The 22,163-nt window shown below is 44.7% G+C and overlaps 1 protein-coding gene and 1 long non-coding RNA gene across 11 annotated transcripts in view; one reads left to right on the top strand and one right to left on the bottom strand.

Annotated features, from left to right (window-relative positions):
- RUNX1 (RUNX family transcription factor 1) overlaps positions 1-22,163 on the top strand; it is a 249,211-nt gene that overhangs the window by 40,489 nt on the left and 186,559 nt on the right. The window lies entirely within an intron of this gene.
- On the bottom strand, positions 1,497-22,078 carry LOC111093566. 7 transcript variants are annotated; one of them, XR_005382333.1, is made up of 8 exons: positions 21,667-22,078; positions 21,048-21,149; positions 20,303-20,402; positions 8,015-8,082; positions 7,720-7,915; positions 3,552-3,696; positions 2,902-3,092; positions 1,497-2,440 (listed from the first exon to the last, which is right to left on the bottom strand). It is a non-coding gene; the product is annotated as an uncharacterized LOC111093566 (long non-coding RNA). The 7 variants fall into 7 exon arrangements; XR_005382330.1 differs by having other exon boundaries at positions 21,048-21,144; XR_005382332.1 differs by lacking the exon at positions 2,902-3,092 and having other exon boundaries at positions 21,048-21,144.

Below are 22,163 nucleotides of genomic sequence, written 5' to 3'. Positions count from 1 at the left end.
CAAGCCAGCTGCTTTCCAGAATCCGTTAAGCTTTAGGGTCCAGATCTCCTTTTGTGGCTTTCTACAGACTTTATTTGAACAGAGAAATTACAACAACCTTGCCCACATAAAAGCTGAGGAAAGAAACTAGTTAGGGTAGAGAGGGTGCCCAAAATTTCACCATATTTTAAAACAAAATGGCAAGGATGTCAGCAAAAATTATTTTCTGTTTCGTGGTAATGAATGTTTCTCTGCTTCCATTCACTATTGAAATGATGACACTTGTACATGATAGATTTCCATCTGATAAGCAGCAGAGAATTTTTCTCCAGACAATGACTATCAAGGTCACTGAAAGTTCATCTAACATCTTTGGCTAGTGCAGCTATATCACCTATATTCCTCTGTTTTCTTTGACCAATCCCAACTTGTAATGGGTTCTTCTTTTCTACTTCAACCCATCGAGATATGTATTAATCTCAGTATGTGAACATAGTCTTTGCCCATAAGAAGTAAAGTCTAGTCCAGACATTGATTCTTATCACAAGCGACAATTCATGAGTCAGTAGTGGCTGTCTCAGTGACTCAGAGCTGGGGAGGTAGAGAAGAATTCTCAGAAGAAAAGTTGTCAGGGATGGGGGAGGGTCTGAGAAGGTGAAGTCACCCATTCCTTCACCCATTGATTCATTTAACAATTTCATTGAACATCATTCTCTACGAAGAAGTATTCCAGAAGCTGGGAAGAGAGAGAAATTCAGATACCACCAAATAAAGACCTTCTCATAAACAAAGGCTGTGCCTTTATTGACATGTATAGCAGGAATGTTCTAAGTGCATGAGTTGTTGGTGCTTTGGGACTCTGCTTATTGCAAACATTATGATGGAAATGATAATGAAAAGGAAATTAATTAATAGATTAAATTTCCAGGACGTGTTATCATTACCCCCAAATCCACAGTATTGGGTATTTTTTTAAAGGTTGCTGAGTAGTTTATGGAATAATAATGCCTTGCTAGTCTGGTCTAACTGGGGGAAGAAAACTTGAAGTCAAAACATGCATTTCAGAGATGAAACAGAATCCAACTTAATATCACCAAACAATATTCGACTATCATGGACTGAAATGCTTTCCCTGAATAATTCTAACGTAGAACCTCATTCTTCACATTATCCCTTGATGCGTTTCCTTTTTTTTTTTTCCTTGATGCGTTTCCATGTGAACTCTCAGAATAGACTCTCAGTGAGAATATCGAGATAAGGGTGGTTTACCTAACATCGCCTCAACATAAACTACTAAAACTTTTAAGTTTGGAGGCAATATATACTCACCTGCTCATGATTTGCAGGTGAGGAATTGAACCACAGCCATGTTAAGCTATTTGCTCCATTCCACATTTTAGTTAATGTCAACATGTTAATCCAACCTGGAAAATAAGAACCTAAAAAAGAGTCATCCCTGAAGCATTTGGATTTTTTTTTTCTCTGTAAGCTTTATTTCATCTAAGTTACAAGCGTACTGTATCCCTGCTATGGGATCCTGGCTGGGGACAGGGATAAGCAGAGCCAACTCCTATCAGCCCAAGATATGCTGCATTGAATACATGAATGTCTATTGTTTTCCAGCTGATCTGGCCCATTGGAGCGTCTGAACTGTCTTGGTCCCCCTTATTTCTTATTGGTGAGTGTTTAGGTAACTGGTATGCTCATATGGAATACATCATACCTCAGGAATATAATGATGTATAATTAACACTAAAGATGCATTGACCAAAGTGTCATTTTCTCTCTGAAGAATCAGGCCAAACTTCATAGTCTTGTACCTCAAGATCATTTGGGTGAACAATATACATTTGATTTGTGCACAAATGTTGCTTCCTCCCTTACAGATAGACTGCTAGATAGCAGAGAAGACAATGAGTGGGGTTTAATTCAGTCTTCAAAATCACTCAGCATTTTTCGAGCCCCAGTCTAGCCCCTTCAAAGCATATGACCTGGGAGAGAAAGTTATCCTCACACTGACTTTCATCAACAACTATTTGTAAGATCTCAAGAATAAACTGCATCACAGAGAGGTTCCACCCAGCAGAGTTGACACAGGGTTAAAAGATGCAGCAGGATTTCCCTTCTGATAGATCATATTTCCTTTTGACACAGTTCTAAATTCTTCAGGGCCAACAGGGAGACCACCGATAATTGCCTGTAATTCAACACACACACGACCAGCTCTCCTGAAAGCCCAGTGTCAGCCTCTCCATTACAGTTAGGGGCCTCAAGGTCCTTTTCTTCCTTTATTGTCTTTCCCTTTGGATCAGTAGCTCTTTTCATGCAAGGTCCTGTTTGATGTCCTAATGAAAGTGTAATTTTATCTTTCTCCAGAAGCCTTCTTATTCATGGTTCTAATGATCATTCCATAATCAGTGTGGTCAGAGGAGCTGAGTCCACCTCTAGGCATCTGTCACATCTGTAACAAAGGGAAAGAAGGGAGAAGTGCCAGGATAAGCCAAGTTTGAAGCACAATCTGGGCTCACCAAGACTGAAGTTTGATCTTGATATTAAATTTTCTTGAAATGCACATTCAACAAATATTTTGACATGGCATGATTAGAGAACCTCCTTACAAAGATGTGCACAACCTAATTGTTCCCTTTCTCTTTTCAAATGCTACCTTGGTCTGACCCCTCCTCATCAATCCCCAAAGAATTGTCCTAGTGTAAAGCCAAGACAAGCCCGGGCAGCCATCCTTCCAGGGTACATGCTAAGCTCACATTCGTCATCGACTTAACTTGCCCTCATGTATTAGCACCTTCCAAATGATTGTTGGAAATCAGAGCTACTTATTACGAGGAGGGGGTGTCAGAAGATGAATAAGTAGGCATCAAATACTAAAGAAGTCCACTTCTAGGTGGAGAAGAAAGTGCTCACCTGCATGATGCTAACACAGAACCAACTGGAATGTGCTATCATGGTGTCATGATCAAAATGCTCTTCGATATGGGAAGATGGATCAATTCCAGCTAGGAGAGGGCCAGGAAAACTTCCAGAGAATGTGGATTTTGACTTCACCCTTGAGTTACATAGAACTCCCAAAGCAGATAAAAACAGTGAAGGAAACACTGGTGGTAAAAGGCAATACCAATTGAAGACTCAGAGGGAAAAGCATGCTGGACATGTTCATGTTAAATAGTGTGATCTGATGGTGGTGAGGAAAGGGGAGGTGGGAGAGGCAGTGAGGTTAACACAGGATAAAGCCGGATTCATAAAGCAGGGCTGGATCATAAAGGGTTTTGAATGCCGGGATAAAGAGCTTGGATGCATAGAAGTTCAAGAATATTTTTTAAGCTAGGACATAAAATAATAGTTCTGGATTGTATTAAGACCTCGCCAATATTTCTGAGAATGTTTGAGGGTTGGCATTTAGGCTCACTGAGTTCAGGTCCCTTTTGAACATCCATGCAATGGCATGCAACCATGGTGCAAAGGAGAGTCTGCAGTATGGAGGAAATCCAAGGTCAAAGGCTAGGACTTAGGAGTAGAGATCTAATGAGCCAATGGTATTACCAGGCAGGTATTACCTCTAAAGCCAGAGAGAAAATTCACTGGCAGGCCACCAGCATCCAGCCAATGCAGGTATGTGTGCAGTATCCACAGCACTCAAAGTCTACAATAGTGCTGTTTAATGGAATATAGTGCAAGCTCACGTATTTAATTGTTGATTCTCTATAATCAAAGAAGTAAAAAAGAAATATGTAAGGTTAATTTGTCTTATATTTTTATTTAGCCATTGTAGTCAAATATTAACATCTCAACATGTATCCTATATAAACATTACTAATGTGATCATTTATATTTTTTCATAAGTCTTTGAGATCTGGTCTATATTTTATACTTAGAACACATCTCAATTCAGGCCAGCCACATTTCAAAAGCTTATTAGTCACATGTTGGTGGCTACAGTATTGGACAGTGCTGCTCTGGAAGCTACTTAAGGAAACTCTTAGAGAGAGTGAGCATATAATTTGTCTTCTTGACTGGGGCACTTCCAAAAGCAAAATGCAGCAAGAGCAGGACTGTCCTGGCAGACGAGGAAGGGTGATCTCCTGCACGAGGTTCCTTCGTAAGGCCTCTTGCTTCTCTCTTCTGTTATTTCAACACCTTTAGTCTGGTGGATAAAGGCCGTGGGCCACTTACAAGCCCTGGCCACAGCCTTTCTAAAGCACCAGGCTGGGACCTGCAGTCAAAGGATTTTCTGGCACTGCTCCATCTCCATGCTCCTGTGCTCATCCCAAAAAAGAAAAGGTTAATAATACAGTGTCACTGGGTGCATACATATATGACACCCATGACATTGGTCTTACTGTTATCCTCATGAGGCTCAGAAAGTTCACCTCATTTGCCCAACATTGCTCAACAGAATAGAGAGTCAAATCTGTATCTGTAATTGCCAGGGCCTTAGCATCTGAGCCATTCAAATAATCCTGCTCCATGGTTCCTAGAGGGAGGTGGTTGCACGGAATGCTTTGGAAGGCTTGAAAGAGAGAGTGACGTGGCTTACCAGATGGCATATCCTTCTAGTTGTGCTTCCTGTAAAGGAATATTGAATTCAGTTTACCTACTTGAGGCTTTTATGGAAGCAAAGCAGATTTTCCATGAAAACATTAGGGGCATTTAATTTTTAAATCTCCAATCTTTTGAGATTCAGATTTTTAAATCTCCAATCTCACGTGTGTATATGTGTGTGTGTGTGTGTGTGTGTGTGTGTGTGTAAATCCATCTCTTTCTGTGTCTCCTCTCTCTCAAACACAATACAGCCAACTACGAAGCGCAGCACCTGTCTGCTAAGGGACATGTTAACTTCTCAACATTTCAAGAACTTGTGGCCATAGCTGGTGAGATATCTTGTCAATCTCGTCCTAGAGGATGACTTCAGATTGGGGTCAGTCTGCCAAGGATGATGTGAAAAACTTAGTCAGTGTTGGAGACCCTGGGGAAAGTCTTCCCAGCTATGAAGATACTGAGCCAGTAAAACACAATCCCAGTCATTCCAGCAGGGGAGTGGGGATGCTGGCTGCCACGCATTCCGGTTGAACAGGGAGTAACTAAACATGTCAAGGCCATGGAGCAATCCTGCCGGTACAGCAGGAAAATCACATAATAGTTACACCCCTCCACTTGAGGTGTTGGCATGAAATTCAAAGGAAGCTTAAAAGATATGAGGTGGGTAGCAGGTCCCTGGTACAGCCAATGCCTGGCTCTTCCTCTGTGTACAGCACCCACAGCAGTGAGGAAAAGTGTCCAACTGGCAAGGGTTCATGGTATCTTTTAGGGCCCCACTCTCCTGAGGCTGAGCTTCAAGAAAGAAGCTAAGGGGCAGCTAGAATAGTGTCTCTTAAGGGGAAAACAATTCAGGGTCAAGGACCAGGCTGGGATTGTGAAGACTGTCTCTTAAGCAGTATGTATATTTGGAAAACTGTCAGTTCCTAAGCTTAAAAATAGAGACTAAATAATGTGGAGTTTCTCAGTGCAGATTAATTAAGTAATTAGTAGGGGTGGGCATCAGTATAATCTGACTCCGATTTGACTCCGTTCTGGAATTTAAAAAGTGGTGCTTTGGAAAAGAGAAGAGACTATTTTCTGGGATTTAAAATGAGTCACGCAGAATCCTAATGGTGTTTATAGAACTGTAGATAAGCTGGGGGAGGGGGATCTTTAGAAAGTAATATGCAGTCTGTCTGTCTCTGTCTCTGCCTCTGTCTGTCTCTCCTTTCCTCCTGTGTGTGCATTAGTGGAGGGTAGGATTCTGTGTCTTTCTCTATTTCTGTGTCTCTGTGTGTGTCTCTTTTTCCATATCTCTCTCCATCTGTCTCTCCCTATCTCTCTCTCTCCCCCCTCTTCTGTCTCTGTCTCTTTTATCTCTATCTTTCCTATTTTCCCATCACTCTATCACATGCAGAGAACACATTGACATAAGGAAGAAATCCTACCTTAATAAGGAACATGATTTCTACTTCTGTATAGATCAATAAAATCTATCTGTGACTTCTCTTTGAGTAACTGGGCAGTGACGGCACATTTAGAGGTCAATGTTACAGGTAGAGAAAGGCAGGGATGAGATTGTCTTAAGACATGGAGATACAGATGTTTAAACCAAAATATAAATTTCCCGATCCCATCTTAGAAAGGACCAAATCAAATTCCCTCAGTGATGGGAAACTGATACGAATATGAAATATGGGCATCATGTCCAAGATGTGCTTTTGGAGGCCTGGCTCTTGGTCTAAGTGATAGCCTGGCCTGGGATCACAAGACAGTCACCTCTCCAGAAAGCAGGCAATGAGCAGGGACCTGAACTGTGTGCTGCCTCCTTTGTGAGCTGAAAAATTTAATGTTTCTGTTTTCTCTGAATATGATCCCATCATGTGGTGATGTCTGCAGGTGCAGAAGCAATGGGATGAACTAGAAGTGAAGTGGAACCAGATAAGGCCCCATTTCAAATGATCCCATGTCTTGAAAAAAAAAAAGATTAATTCTATCATGGATAGGATGATTAAGAAAACTGAGATCTATCTGAGCTTTGCTGACTTTTCTCATGACACCTCCTCATCTTGGCCCTGAAATCGCCATGCTGTTCTCCATGGAGCATGAGTGAGGAACAGACTTCATTCAGGGTCCTTTGAGATTTGCCATGATGCTGAGGTCTGCAATTCAAAATGCTGACAGAAGATACTACTGCAGAGCAATGAAGCTCTTTGGGGTGTCCCAGTTTGAGCTTCTGGGCCTCCTGTTTTCTAGAACTACTTGATGCAACAGAATTCTGACACAACCAAAGACGCTCTGCCATCCTGTGGGGTGTCACCATCACAAATGTGACTGGCATCAAATTAGTCCCTTGCCCCAAGTTTATACAAGTGGCCATGGTGGCTCAGCTAAGATGAGCAGCCTCTGTATTAGCTCTGTTGTGCCAAGTTCTTCCTGCTTTGACTGTACCACTTCCGGAGGGTAGCTACCAGAGTCTTCTCATTCTTTCATTTTCTCAACAGCAAGGTGGTAGTGAAAAAAGTTACCCACTTCAAAGAAATCTTATATGGGTGGGATTAATGAGTATATATGGTTATTTTGAAAATAGGTTGAATAAATGGGTAAACAGAAAGTTGGAAGATACTTATCTATACTCCACCAAAATGATACATTTGAAAGAAAACCCCTGAAACATATGTGTTTTGATTTTCATTGATCTTACTCCATGGGTATTTTAAAGATATTGTTCCAATGAGTGGGATCACAGTGCTCACTGCAGGGCATTCGCCTTGTCAGTCTCTGGGTAGGAAGTGCTCATTTCTGGTCTCAGGGAGCAGTGGACTCCTTCTCCGAGGGGCAGCAGCTGCCCCCTGAGAGTAGAAATGCAAGAATTGAGCCTGAATGAGGGGCCATGAGGATGTTTGACCCTCCACATGAAGTGTGGCTTTGTGTTGTTCTTCTGGAGATTTCATGGATTCAGGAGGTCAGTGATGTAATTTAGGGGAACGCTCCCAAGAACCATTTAAAATAAGACATAGATGAGTCATCTTTTAACAGACAGCTTTTCTCCTTCTTGTTCACTCATCATCATCAAAGTGAAAATCACAAGTTAAGTATGTGAAATTGTAAATTTGTTTGGCATGTAGTTGTGTCTACACGTACTAAAGTTTCCCACTTATGGGAGTCTCCCATTACTGTTCATCCCCTTCGCTCTTGCATACATACCCATTATTTTCCTACCAGCTGTCTGCTTGCTCCCTTGATATCAAGATTTGCTCTCACCCAGCCAAAGTCAAGCTCTTGGCGTCCTGCTGATAGTCATAACTGCATCTGCATGCGCTCAGGTCTTTTGCCATTGAAGATTAGGATGGATTAAGATATCCTGATGACTTTTTCAGGCCGGGAAATGATTTCAAATATACTGGAATTCAGGGAGTAGGATATTGGAAAGAGAGCTGATCATTTGAAAACAGCCCAAAGTGAACATGATTTTCAAATAGGAAGAAATATGTGAACTTACCACTTCTTTGAGTGTGCAGTGAAGCTGTATTGTTCTTGCACCACCGTGTTTCACAGTAAGATTGAGTTCTGTTAAGGAAGGCAAGAGGCAAAAATCCCAATAGTAGACCCTTGCTGGTCTTGTTTCATTACAAAAACAATAGAGCAAATGTATTCACTTTTCTTATATGTCTTACATTCCTTCTTGGACACAATAAATATATGTCTTGAATGGCTACTCTGTGCCTAATATATTTTAAATGTTGGGAATATAGCAGAGAACAGATAAAAATCCCCGAACTCATGAAACTTATGTTCAAAAAGAAGATGTGGTATATATGATGGAATATTACTCAGCCATCAAAAAGGATGAAATCGCACTACTTACATTGACATGGATGGAACTGGAGGGTATTATACTAAGTGAAATAAGTCAATCACAGAAAGACAATTATCATATGGTTTCATTCATATGCAGAAAATAAGAAATAGTGCAGACGACCATAAGGGAAGGAGGGGAAACCGAATGAAAAAAAAAATCAGAGAAGGAAACAAACCGTGAGAGACTCTTAACTCTGAGAAACAAAATGAGGGTTGCTGGAGGGGAGGAAGGTGGGGAGATGGGGTAACTGGGTGACAGGCATTAAGGAGGGCACTTGATGTGATGAGCACTGGGCATTATACACAACTGATGAATTATTGAACACTACATCCGAAACTAATGATGTACTACATATTAGCTAATTGATTTTAAAATTTTTTTAAAGAAGTCACAAAATAAATAAATAAAATATACACTGTGGGCAGATGATATTAAGAGCCACGGATAAAAATAAGGCACATAAGAGGGGACCAGACATGCCAGGGTGGTGAGGGAAGGCCACGATGAGAAGATGACAGGTGACTGAGGTGGTAACAACCTCACCTGGAGGAGGTGAGACAGGGAGTCCTGCAGATATGTGGGGCCAGAGCATGCCTTGCATGAGGAATAGCAAGTGCAAAAGCCAATCAGAAACTTAAGATGACTTTTTCGATTTCTGTAAAAAAACACCCTTGGGATGCTGGTTGTGGTTGCTTTGAATCTATAGATTGCTTTGTGTAGGATCATAATCTTACTGATAGTTAAGCCTCCCAATCCATACACGTGGCCTGTCTTTCACTAGTTCTAAGGCTCCTTTTATTTCCTCAAGTAACGTTCTGTAATTTTCAGTGTTCAAATCTTTTGCCCCCTTGGTTAAATTGACTCCTAAGTATATTGTTCCTTTTGATGTGATTGTAAATGGATTGATTTTTCATTTCCTTTTCAGATTGTTCATTGCAGGTGTACAGAGATACAATTGATTTTTGTGTGTTGGCTTTATACCCTACAACTCGGCTAAATCAGTATATTAGATTTCTCATGTTTTATGTGGAAACTTTAAGTGTCTACAGATAAGATTGTGTCAGGGCACCTAGGTGGCTCTGTCGGTTAAGCGTCTGCCTTCGACTCAAATCATGATCTCAGGGTCCTGGGATGGAGCCCCAGAGCCTGCTTTTCCTTCTCCCTCTGCCTCTCTCCCCACTCATGCTCTCTCTCTCTCATACACACACACTCACCCTTTCTCTCAAATGAACAAATAAAAGCTTTTTAAAAAAAGATCATGTCATCTATGAGCAGAAATGTCCATCTTCCTTGCCAGTTGGGGTGTCCTGAATTCTTTTCCTTGCTTAACTGCTCTGGCTAGAGCTTCCTGCTCAGTGTTACATAGAAGTGGCAAAAGTGGGCTTTCTTGTCGTGCTCTTGATATTAGAAGCAAAGCTTTCAGTTTTTCGGCTTTGAGTATATTAGTTGAGGGTTTTTCATAGATATCCCTTATTATATTTCCTTCTATTCCTAGTTTATTATTTATTTGGAGTAATAAACCAGTTTTAGTGATAGGAAATGGTAATGATTGCCCAATAACAGCTGTGAACGTAATTAATGCCACTGAACTATATGCTGCAAAATGGGAAAGATGAGAAATTGAATGTTGTGTATATGTTACTGCTACTCACAAAATTAATATTGTAATGTTTTTTAGAAACCATTGATTTTTACACTTTAAATAGGTGAAATATATGATACATGAATTTTATCTCAATAAGGCTGTTTAAAAAAAAAAAAAAAAACTGTCCCCTATATGTATGTGCAAGGCTATCATCAAGAGTGGCCTCCAATTCCAACTCCCTTCAAGTTAGGAAGCAAAGATGTGACAGTTGAGAGAGATAACAAAGAATTTCCAAATACTGAGAGTAGCTGTTGCCATGTGTACAAGTGCAAACACCAAGGACCAAGTTGGGTTATGCCACCAACGTGGCCAACTTTCAGAGCCACTTGTAAAATAACCATCTCTGTATACTCACAGGACTTTACACATGGTAGGTATGTGATAGATGTTCACTACTTGTCTGTTAAACAGTAGTTTCAGTGAAATTTGTGGGATCGTCTTTCCTATAGATTTGAAAAAAAAATCAGTATAGACTTGAGTTTCCCTTTAAGCAGTTGCTTCAGGCTCCATCCTAAAAATCTCTTAGATATCTTTCAGTCTCGCATGTGGCTTCTATTGGTCTTATATTGCTAATTCTAACTCTGGAAATCATTTGTCCTCATTTGGATTATAATTAAAGACTCATTTGTGGGGACACCTGTGTGATTCAGTAGGTTAAACATCTGCCTCTTGATCTCAGCTCAGATCTTGATCTCAGGGTGGTGAGTTCAAACCCCGAGTTGGGCCCCATGTTGGGGGTGGAGCCTACTTAAAATAAAATAATTAATTAATTAATTGGCAAGCATCATTTGTGTTAGAGTCAGATGTTACAAGTATGGCTTGTAACTGACTTTTTTCTTGGTGAGAAGCTTTTTTTTGCTCTGCCCAATGAGGATGCAGCTCAACCTGGGTAGATCCAGCTGAAATAATTTGGAAAATGTCACTTAACATCAGTCCAAACAAGTTCATCTTTCTATTTAGTCTGGTGGGATGGTCACATTTTTAAAGGAAGAAAGAGCAGGATCTGCATGGTCTTGTGCTTGATGGGAGAGAAGATCCAACAGAGAAGAAGGAGCCGGGTTTTCCCTTCATTTTCATGCACTTCCTAAGGGGGAAGGCCTAACCACGTGTGGTCACAAAACCCAGCACTGAAACAGCCGTCCCCTTTCATCTATGTCCACACATGTTGAACACTATGAACACTACATCGTGTGTGTGTTTTTAATACTACTCTCTCTTCCAGGGAGTTCAGAACACACGTGTGCCTTTTAACTCTCACCAGGCCCTGAGATCTGCAAACCAGAAAGATCATTCTGGAAGGAGCTTAGAGAGGTCAGGGAAGGCTGTTGTGCACCAGCCTGAGACTCAGGAAGCGAGGTCTCCCAGGACAGCCCGTAACCACTCATACTCACATGGCACAGCTCAAAGGCCTTGCTGTATCTTGCTTTTGCTGCCCATAAAACACAGATAGTAACACTTGCAAAACAGACACTAAATGGAATGCATTTTGTGATCTCTGGGGAAAAGGCGGCCTGTTAACATATGCTGACAGTGTGTTATTCTGGGGCAGGCCTGGAACCACAGCCTCTCGTTGCCACCAGGATCATTTCTGGAACCTCTGCCAAGAGCAGCCCGAGCACTCCAGCCTCCGAGCCCCATCTCTGGGTCCAGCTGGCATGAGATTAAGGGCCATCTCTGCCCAGCTGTTTATGCCCTGCTCACCCACAGGCCTGAATTCAAGGCCCCCGATGCTTCACAGCCACCGCAAGTCACCAATTCCACCTCGTAACAGACCTACTTAGTACCATATGCCTGCCTCAGGTCAGGTCTATTAAATCTCCTGTTTGTGGGGCCGAGCAGTAAAGACTGGATCCTTCAAAGAGAAGGGTTTTGCTTTGGAACACAGATTTCTTGATTGTACTCCACGGGTGGATATTCAGTGGGATGGGGGGCGGGTGTTGTGGGTTGTTTCGTCTTGAGAAAAAAAGAAGCAGGCGAAATGAGGACCGGGCCCCTGGGGCTCTGGCTCCCTCCTCACCCTGCAAAGCTGAGGCTCCGGGCGCCCAGAGCTAGAGAGAGATCCTCTGAGGAGGAGGACAGATGATGCAGGGGGAGGGGAGCGGATGTCACAGGAACTGTCCCTGTTATCTCCGAAAGTCACGCAGTGGTCTCTGGACACTGTGTGGTCCTCCTGAGGAAGCCACAGGGGACATTCTCCGGGAAATGGGGTTGATCTCGGTGGCCCCACTCAGGTCCCCTTTCCTAAACGCCTTGCTTCTCCTCCCCATCCCCTCTTTCTAGCCAGTCTCGCTTCCCTAAATATTTCTGGAGAGGAAATCGGGGTAGCAAAGATATTAATTTTAAGGGACTCAACCCCTTCCTGGAGGACTCAGAGTTTGAAAGAGAAGCATAGAAGGGGGGGCAATGCTCACCCCAAAGCATAAATCTCCAGTGGCAGCTGTTCGGATGCTTGTGTCATGGTAAGGCAGGTGGAGAGGGAGGTAAAGGGGGAAGCATCGCAGGTGACCACATGCTCAGCCCCAGTGTGAGGCTGGCCCTGACCCTTCCTACCCTGCCTCGCAGAGCCCACCTCCCACATGCATCCCACATACACAGAGAAGGACAAAAATGAAGCCCGTACGACAGCATCCCAGATGAACAAGGACAGGGAGAGCCAACGATGGACTCAGATTATTAAAAACCACCTTAGAAAGCCCGGAGGGAAAGAGCCATGCCTGGCTGCTCCCCATCTGCGCTGAGCCCCAAAGCAAGAGGAAATTGATTGAAATATCGGCAGCAGGAGCTCAGGACAGAGAAGGATCTCGAAAAGAAAGGCATCCCGCCTGTTGCACAAGCCCTGCTCTTTGCAGGGTCTCTAAAGAAATAAGGGTTCTGTCATCGATTAAAGCAGCGGATCAGCAAGATCCCCACCAGGGCTGAAACAACCTCACCCTCTAATTTTAGCAACTCGCCTTGGCAAGGGAAGGGTCCCCCCTTCCTCGGGCTATCTGCTGCTCCACACACCATCTCCTACAGCTTCCTTTGAAGTTGGCGGGCGCCCTGTGGACTCAAGGCCAGAAACGCTGCAGGAAGAGACATGCTCCCAGCCATTAGGCAGCCCTATCTCGCTGCAGCAATAGAGGCTGTCTATTTTTAATTTCTTTTTTTTTTTTTTTTTTTTTAATTGTCAAACTGTGGCGCTTAGTTTGAAATTACATACGAGAGGTCAGGTTTGGGGTTGACACTCAGAAACGATCATGAGGTCATTGCCCCCTCCAATGCTCTCTTTCTGCGCAGGGGAGGATGTTTAAACCATGACTTTATTTTAACACATTTATAGATTTCATTCATATTTTTAACTCATTATACATGAATGCAATTGTAGCCTGTCGCACGGTGACGAAAAGTGGCCGAAAGCCATGGGAATGTGTTTCTCACTGTGGAAAGTACGAATTTAGGCATTTTCTTCTCTCAAGCAAATTTCTGTAGTTTGGTTAAGGAGATTTTTAATTTTGAAAAAAGAAAAAAAAAATCCTAAATTCCAAAGTACTTTTTCATCTCCAAAGTTAACCCTATAAAAAATAGGGCAACGTTTCTAATTTCGCAAAAATGTTTTGATAGTATCTATGTCCTATTGCTCAAGATCTAAAACCTTTTTTTTTTTTTTTTCATGTTTTGGTTTGAGTTTTTTGTTGTTTTGTTTTTAGCCTCTTGGTCCCACAGTGTAAAGCAAAGCGATAAGGCCAGGGGAAAGTCTCACTGCAGGAATGCTCAAGTTTCTAGGGAACGTACCGCACACCTTCTGTGAGGAGGATCTTGGCGATTCTAACTTTTTTCCACTTCCCGTTTTACTAGAGAGGAGATAGGTTAGGAAGTGAAGCAGGGAGGACCCATAGAGGGAAGAGTTTGGTGTTTCCTTTCAAGCTAACTATTATTTAAGAAGTGTCGGGGATCCCTGGGTGGCGCAGCGGTTTGGCGCCTGCCTTTGGCCCAGGGCGTGATCCTGGAGACCCGGAATCGAATCCCACATCGGGCTCCCGGTGCATGGAGCCTGCTTCTCCCTCTGCCTATGTCTCTGCCTCTCTCTCTCTCTCTCTGTGACTATCATAAATAAATAAAATAAATAAATAAAAAAAAATAAGAAGTGTCGACGTTGAGGGGTGTCTGGGTGGTTCAGCAGTTGAGCGTCAGCCTTTGGCTCAGTGTGTGATCCTGGGTCCTGGGTCCAGGGTTAGAGCCCCACGTTGAACTCTCTGCAGTGATCCTGATTCTCCCTCTGCCTACATCTCTGCCTCTGTCTCTCTTTGTCTCTCTCTGTATGTCTCATAAATAAATAAATAAAATCTTTAAAAAAAGGAAAAAAAAAAAAAGAAGATTGACGTTGTTCCAGAAACTCTGCTTTTAAGCCATAGTTTCCATCTTCCCAGTCCCAACAGCATGCAGCACCCCCAACAGTGTGTGATGGGCTGACCTCATAGACCGGCCCTGCGGCTGGAGGAAGAGTGGCCACAGGCCAGAGGCGGGAACTAGGGGAGAGCATCCCTATGGCCTTCCCTCTTCAGGCGCTCACACCAGCAGCCCCATCTACTGGGGCTAACCTCTCCTGGTCACCCTTTTATTTCCTCTCATGCACTTCTCTCATTTCCCCACAGCTGAATTCCCTCCTCCTCTCCTCCTCAGCACAGAGCCACATCTTAGCACAGCTGAGCTAAGTGGTGGGAGGGAATATGGGGCCTGGTCCTGATCCCGGGGGAGGGGGGTCCTCTGAGGTGATGATGCTCTAGAGGGAATTCCTGTCTCATAGGTGGGGATCCCCAGTCCACAAATGCACAGCCCGACCAAGTCTGGGGTTCCTTTATTCTACACACCTAGGAACGGGCTGCAGACATAGCAGGTTCAAGGTCTAGGTGTTGGGAAAACAGACCCACAACTTCAAAGAATTCTTCATGTTCAAAATCCTGTAAAGCAAGTCTACACTGAGGGCGGGGGCAGGGGGATTCTAAAAGGTAGGAAAGGCAGAGAGAGGAAACCTAAGGTAGAAAGCCATACCTACACGAGCGTTTTGAGAACGTAGGAGAACGTTGCTCCCTAAATGGCCTTGGCTATAAACCACGTCCTGTGACAACACAGGACAGCACATAAATTATAGCCTTGGTAACGTTTGCATCTCCAATTCCCTCCCAGAAGGTTACAAGCCTGATTCCAAAGGAGTTAAGTCGCAAACAGAATTGTGATACTTATTTTTCAATTAGGAAAAAAGATGATTTTAACATATTACTCATTTCTATCATTTTTGAGTTTACCAAAACCAACGAGAAATGAGTTCTCAGGCCATTAAATTCCACCCTTTGCGGTCAGAGCTGAAAAGGCTGGAAAGTCTCTGCTGGGAAGGGTGGAGTTTGGTGCGGAGGGCCCACAGGGACACGCTGGCGGGGTGCTCCGGAGCCAGGCCCCCACCTCTCCTCTCACCCAGGCCGCCTTCCGAGCATCGCCCGCCCTGCTCTGGGCCCCTGGTTGACTTCGGCTACTGGTCAAGTTTCCTTCCCAGCCCCAGTGAGTGGCCCGGTTGCCAGTGCTGAGCTGACTCATGCCTTCTCGGACTTCCTGACACCCTGTTCACGGGCCTGTCTGGAGCTCGAAGACTCTCTGTGGCAGAGGTGTCGCAATTCCAGTCAGGAAACCAAACTAACCGCCCCAGAGTTTGGCTGAGGCATCTGAGGGTGTGCGAGAGCAGAGGCTCCCGGGGCACGATGGACGTTGGAAGTTCATGCCAATGTTTTTTGTTGCTTTCTCTTCCATTCTTTTTATTTTTTCCTGTCTAGTTTTATTGAGATACAGCTGATGTGCAGTGCTGGTTTGGTCCGAGGCAGACAGCCAATGACACGACTTACATATATTGTGAAATGTTGGCCATAGTTGGTTTAGTTGACACCCATCCTCTTAAATAGATACAAAAAGAAAAAGAAAAAAACTCGTGCCACTGTTGATTTTCTCTCAGGTCAACCTACACCCATTGACCAGTTTGTCTACAAGCATAAAAATGTCAATACAAGTGTGCAAAGGCTTCAGATGCAAAACCCTTTCTTGTGTCCTTACCAAAGGAAAAAGACAACTAATCATTTGATTCAGATCATTTACATCTTGGGTAAATGTCTTATCCTTCCTCCAAGGTGGTGACATTTCTTCAAAGAATATTTCTAACTTTTTATTTTTTTCATCTGAATGGCAATGCAAAGAAATTTTGTTCCTCCTGGTTGCTCTGGAACAAGTCAGTGATCTGATGATTGTCGAAATGACAATTTCCCATGTTTCCTACAATCACAGCCTTCATTTTATTCTTCCCCATTCACTGAGGGGAGAGGAGCTTTCTCTTGGTGCACAATGGGCTCTTGAGACCGTTGGGCGTATCACTCGCCATCTCAGAGGGATCATGATTTCCGCAAAAGCCACGTGCCTGACTTCAAAGGGTAGGAGACAAATCAGCATTTAGGGAGATTGGGAAGTAGGGAATCTCAGTGATTGGTGTGGAAGCAGTTAGTGCATTGCATTTATTCCAGTTCTTACCCTGAAGCCCTCCCCCCTCCCCAGTTCCTCAGCCACTGTGTATGTCTAGGGTCAAGCAAATAGACCAATCTCCTCGAACCCTGCCCTGGACCAGCGTAGGGGTGTTGAACCAGAGAAGTCATATCAAGTGGAAAGTCACTAATTCACAGTTTTGTTTGATCCCAGAATTATTCCTCTCTCCAAAATGGTTCTATTTTAAAATAGTGATTTCTAGGGGCGTCTGTGTGGCTCAGTCGGTTAAGCATCTGCCTTCAATCCAGGTTATGATCCTGGAGTCCTGGGATTGAGTTTTGCATCCGGCTCCCTTGCTCAGTGGGGACTCTGCTTCTCCCTCTCCCTTTGCTCCCTCCCCCCTCCTCATGTGCTCTCTCTCTCTCTCTCTTTCTCTCTCACACTGTTCTCTCTCAAATAAATAAAGAAAAATATTTTTTAAGAAAAATATTCTAAAAAATAGTGATTTCTATGATCTTATGATTAATAGTCCCTATATTTTATATTACCTTGTTCTACAGCTAAGTCACTTTGCTTGCATTTAAAAGTATCCATGTTTATGGGGGAGTATGTCTAAGGCTTACATACTAGGTTTGAAAAGTTTGTCTTGGGGCACCTGGGTGGCTCAGTCGGTTGAGTGTCTGCCTTTGGCTCCTGGGATCGAGCCCTGTATCGGGCTCCCTGCTCATGTGGGGAACCTGCTTCTCCCTCTCCCTCCACGGCCCCTCTTGCTTGTACTCCCTGTCTCTGTCTGTCTGTCAAAGAAAGAAAAGAAAGTAAGAAAAGAAAAAAAAGAAAAGAAAGAAAAAAGAAAAGAAAGAAGGAAAGAAGGAAGGAAGGAAGGAAGGAAGGAAGGAAGGAAGGAAGGAAGGAAGGAAGGAAGGAAGATCTTAAAAAAAAAGGAAGAAAAGTTTGCCTTTTTTCTTCCTAGACACTTTGAAAGCTCTTGAAATTGGCTCCATGCGTCTTTCTCAAAGCAGCTACCAGAGGAGCACCCTCAAGGGTGATGGCATCTGCCAAACCAGAGGCACATCCAGTGCCCGGCACCTCACACGGGTGCTCCCCATAGCGCCTCCCCCCGCCCCCCCCCCCCCCCCAGGCTCTCTTCCTGGCAGGGCAGGAGAGTGGCCCTTTCGGGGAACTGCTGGCCTTGTTGCCAGCTCAGCCTGGAGAAGCGGCCCAGGGGAGCCTTGCTCTTCCTGAGGTCTGGGCAGACTGCCTGTCCAGTCATCTTTTTCATAGCTGGCCCCATGATGGAAAAAGTAGACTTGGACGGCCAGTCTGGCCACAAGGTACGCTGTCCTATAAAGCCCAGCCACCGGGCCAAGGACCGCCAGAGTCTGAGCTCTGCCTAGACCACCATGCAAACCTTGGTGTGAATGTGCGATCCTTGACACAGACAAGGACATCACCCTTCAATTTGCTTTTTTGTTTTGTTTTGTTTTTATTTGTAATGTTTCATTTCATGAAACCTCTTTATCTTTCGAGAAGGAGATTTTTCTTCATATCCGTGACGGCTCTTAGAAATCATCACTTGTTTGTTTAGTGACTGATTCATGACCTTGTCCCCCAGAAGGCTAATTTCCTGGAGACAGAGACTGTGGTCAACCTCTTTGCCTATTGTACCCTCAGGACCTAGAACAGTGCCTGGCTCATGTTCCCCTAGAGGCCCCATTTGTTAAAAAGGAAAATAGAGGCAGTGAGTGGGTGCTTTGGGTCTTCCCAAAGTCCAGCTGCCTGGAAGGTGCCCCAGTCTCCTGTCTGGTGCCCAGCACCATGTCGCTCCCAAAATGCCATCTTGTGAAGGAACTGGCAGGCCTGTGCAGTGTGTGAGCAGCCTGGGAATCTCCCACCACGCCCATCACTGGGCAGAGCTTCCAGGGAAAGCAGGCCTCCTGGCCGTCTCCCCCATCCTGGGAAAGGGTGGGGATGCCACAGCCCCTAGAGAAACCACTCCCTTCACTCTCTGCGAAGTACTTTATTACTTTCCTGTGGCTGCCGTAACAAATGACCACAAACCGGGTGGCTAAAAACAACAGAGATTTTTTTTTTTCTCTCACGGTACCAGATGCCAGAAGTCTGAAATCAAACAGGGCCACCCCACCTCTGAAGGCTTGAGGGGAGAATCCTTCTGTGCCTCTTCGTAACCTCTGCTGGTACCGCTGGCTCCTAGCTACATCACTGCAATCTCTACCCATGATCAGGGCCATCCTTCTTCCCTCTGTGCGTCTCTGTTTTCTCTCCTCATAAGGACACCAGTCCCTGGATTTAGAGCTAACATGACCTCACTGTATGAAGTTATTTCTGCAAAGACCCTCTATCCAAAGAGGGTCATGCTCTGAGTTTCTGCATGGGTGTGAATTTGGGGAGACGCTACTCAACCCAGTTCAAGCCATAGGACACAGGAGCTACTCTCCCGTTGACCACTTATTGGCTGTGTGACCTCAGGCAAGTCAGCCAAGTAAGTGCCCATAGATGTTTCATGTAAGTCAGTGGATAGCTCTGTCATCAAGGATCCCACTGGGGGTGACAGACAAGGGAATTGACCCACAGAGTCAGCCAGCAAGTATAGGAAGGGACACCCAACCTGTCTAAGGAGGTGATGGCAGATGGGGCTATACTTTATCTAGGAGAATTTAGCCAAAGGGAAAAAGCGGGGGAAAGGAGTGTCAGGTGGAGGTAAGGTATGTTCAAGGACCTGGGGCCAGGGAGGGACCTGGCATATCCAGAAAATGCCCAGTCAGTCTGAGACGACTAAAGCCCAAGGCAAGAACTGCAGCTGGGATATAAGCAGAGAGGCAGATGAAGTGCCGTCACAGAAGCCGAGCCCCTGGGTTGCACCAGCCCCGCAGCCAGGGAGGTCTCCAACTCCAAGGTCACCTCTAGCTCTCAACCGTCTTCGTCCATTTGCCTGCTGTAGCAGAAATGCAATAGACGGGGTGGCATATAAACACCAGGTGTTTATTTCTCCACCCTTCTGGAAGCTGGGAAGTGCAAGATCCAGGTGTTGACAGAGTCAGCGTCTAGTGAGAATTCTCTTCCTGGTTCAGAGTTAGCTGTCTTCTCATTGTAACCTCACACGATGGAATGGGTAAGGGAGATCTCTGGGGTTTCTTTTATAAGGGCACTAATCCCATTTATGAGGGGTCCACCTTCATGACCTGATCACCTCCTAAAAAGGCCCCACCTCCAAATACCATCCCACTGGACATCAGGAACTAACATGACTTTGGGGACAAAAGACAGATATTCAGTCTATGGCATCCAAGTCCCTAAACTCCTGGCTGGTCAGAATGTCTCAGTGCTCTCTTGAACTGTCCAGCCCTCAGAGCAGATATGGGCTACCCAAGACATTCTGATCCCAAATGAAGCATGGTGCTGATACATCCTGTGACAAAGTTGCTGAGCTTTTGTCCATTTCTGTGGAAAAGAATGGATGGATCAACAAAATCCCATTCCCTGTCTCTCAGTGTGGAATCTATTAACGGAGACATACCAAATGTGTGTGTGCATAGGTCACCCTGGTTCGTGATAGGATAGCCACAGGAAACTGAGGCTCACCATCTCAAAAGCTTTTGACTAAAACCCATCCTTCCGATCTACCCTGATGACTAGAACTATTGTATTTGCTGATTTTTCCCCAGTACAGCAAATACCCATTCCTTGTTCTCTTTGATAAGAGGCCTAGACACACAGGTGACCCACTATCACACATGCAGCTCTACCATTCCAAGGATTCCTGCTCTTACCTGGGGAAGCTTCCGGAAAGAATCACCTTGTCTGCAAGCCTTCCATGGTTAGTAGGGTCTAGGTCTTACTTGCATCACAAGCAAAGTCATTGTAGAGTCTCTGATTGAAAAAAAAAGGATCCTCTTTTCCCCCCGATCTACCAATGCTTCACCCTGATGCATTTTCCCATCTGGTCCTTCCAGATGGTCAGGGGTTCTCCAAATGAAAGTGACATAAAGAGCAACCTCTCAGGAGGGGAGCTGTTCAGTAAAACAGCAAAGGGATAGAATCTCAGAAACCCAAGTTCATCCTTAAACAGATAAATAAATCCTAGGGTCATCGCTCAGGACAGGAAATGAGCCTAGCAATTGAAAAAAAAATAGTTCATTCACTGGGCTTCCACCCCTGAGCTGGATGTTCTGTGCATGTCATTTCATTTCCTCCTGCTGCCACCCTCTGAGCAGGACCCCCTGACGGATGAGGAGATCGAAGTGGAGAAAGGTTAAGGAATCTGGTGCCTGAAAGCATATCCCCTGCTCTCTCCCCATTCTGCAGATCTGACTGGTAGGGCCCACGGGTCTACAAGAAGGAATGCGGCCTTGTTACAATCTACACCCTGGGATTTCTTTTGCATCACTGCCTACAGCAAGCCAAAGAGCTCAGTAAGAACTCTCATTAGATACCTCAATTTTTACAGCACAAAGGCATTTATTTATATTATGCCAGAACAGACATGCCTGCAGCCCACAGACTTCCATACTTTACCCTGAAGCTACTTTGGGTGGATTTGATGTCTTTCAAGTTAGGCTGGGTGGACAGAGTCCAGAGAGAAAGGGATCGTCTTCAGAGTGGCCTGAGCAGCCTAGACTGAGAAAAACTACATTAACCGAGGGGCACATTACGCCAGGCAGCTGCCCAAGGGGGTGATTTCAGAAGCCTGGGAAGGCCCTCATCCTAGAAAAATACTTTCCTCTCCCTCACTGACCTTCTAGCACAACCTTAGGCCTTCATCTTCAAGTTTAAGTTAGCTCTGAGAAGGCAGCTCTCCCAGGCAAGGGTAAATTATTAGTCATTTACACTTTAGTACAAAATAAATAATAGGCTGCCCTAAATAAGATAGAGTGACAAAGGTCAGTATGAGGAGAGTTTAGGGCACCAAAGATACAAAATGGATCTCTCCATTTACTTGAACCTATACTTGTTGGTACCACTCCCTTTGAGGATGTGGGAGCCCCCAGGGGCTCAAAGCTGCCCTGCCCACTAGTAGCTACTGTATCAGAATCTACCAACTGTTAACCATCACATGCAGGGTGTTGCATCTGGGACAAGACTAAGGCATGAGAGACGGCACCCAAATAATAATCATAATAAGTTGAGTCACCACCTAGCTTTAGAGTTAACGGATGCACCGGGGAGGACGGAGGCAAGCAGTGAGCAGAACTAACAAGGTATGGTGGCCCAGAGGACATGCAGTGCGCTAGGGCAGGCTCAGGCCAGGCTTCGTGGTGGAGGAAGCATCTAGGAAATTGTGCCGGATGGAAATGAAAAGACAGGCCCTTGCAGCCAAAGGAAGAAACGTGGGTGCTCACAACACAGTTTGGGACGGTACTCAGTGATGCCGTAGCTCAGAGGAAAGCAGGGGCCAGGGCTGCACACTGGGCGTCTGGGCTCCAGCCATTCCCTTCCCTGGGGTCTGCAGGGCGCTGGCCCATCTGGAGACCCTGGGAAGGCCCTGCTGATGCTCTGGAAAGGACACGCAGTCTCTGTCTCTCTGCCTGCCTGTTTCCTCCTGGCTGTGTCACAAACGCATCACAAATGCTGATGCATGTCACAAATGCTGATGCAAGGAAAGAAACAACAGTCCCAACCCACCGGGGGTCC

This window comes from Canis lupus, chromosome 31 (genome assembly GCF_011100685.1).
Source record: "Canis lupus familiaris isolate Mischka breed German Shepherd chromosome 31, alternate assembly UU_Cfam_GSD_1.0, whole genome shotgun sequence".
Classification (NCBI taxonomy): Eukaryota; Metazoa; Chordata; class Mammalia; order Carnivora; family Canidae; genus Canis; species Canis lupus.
This window is presented reverse-complemented; position numbering and strand designations above follow the sequence as displayed.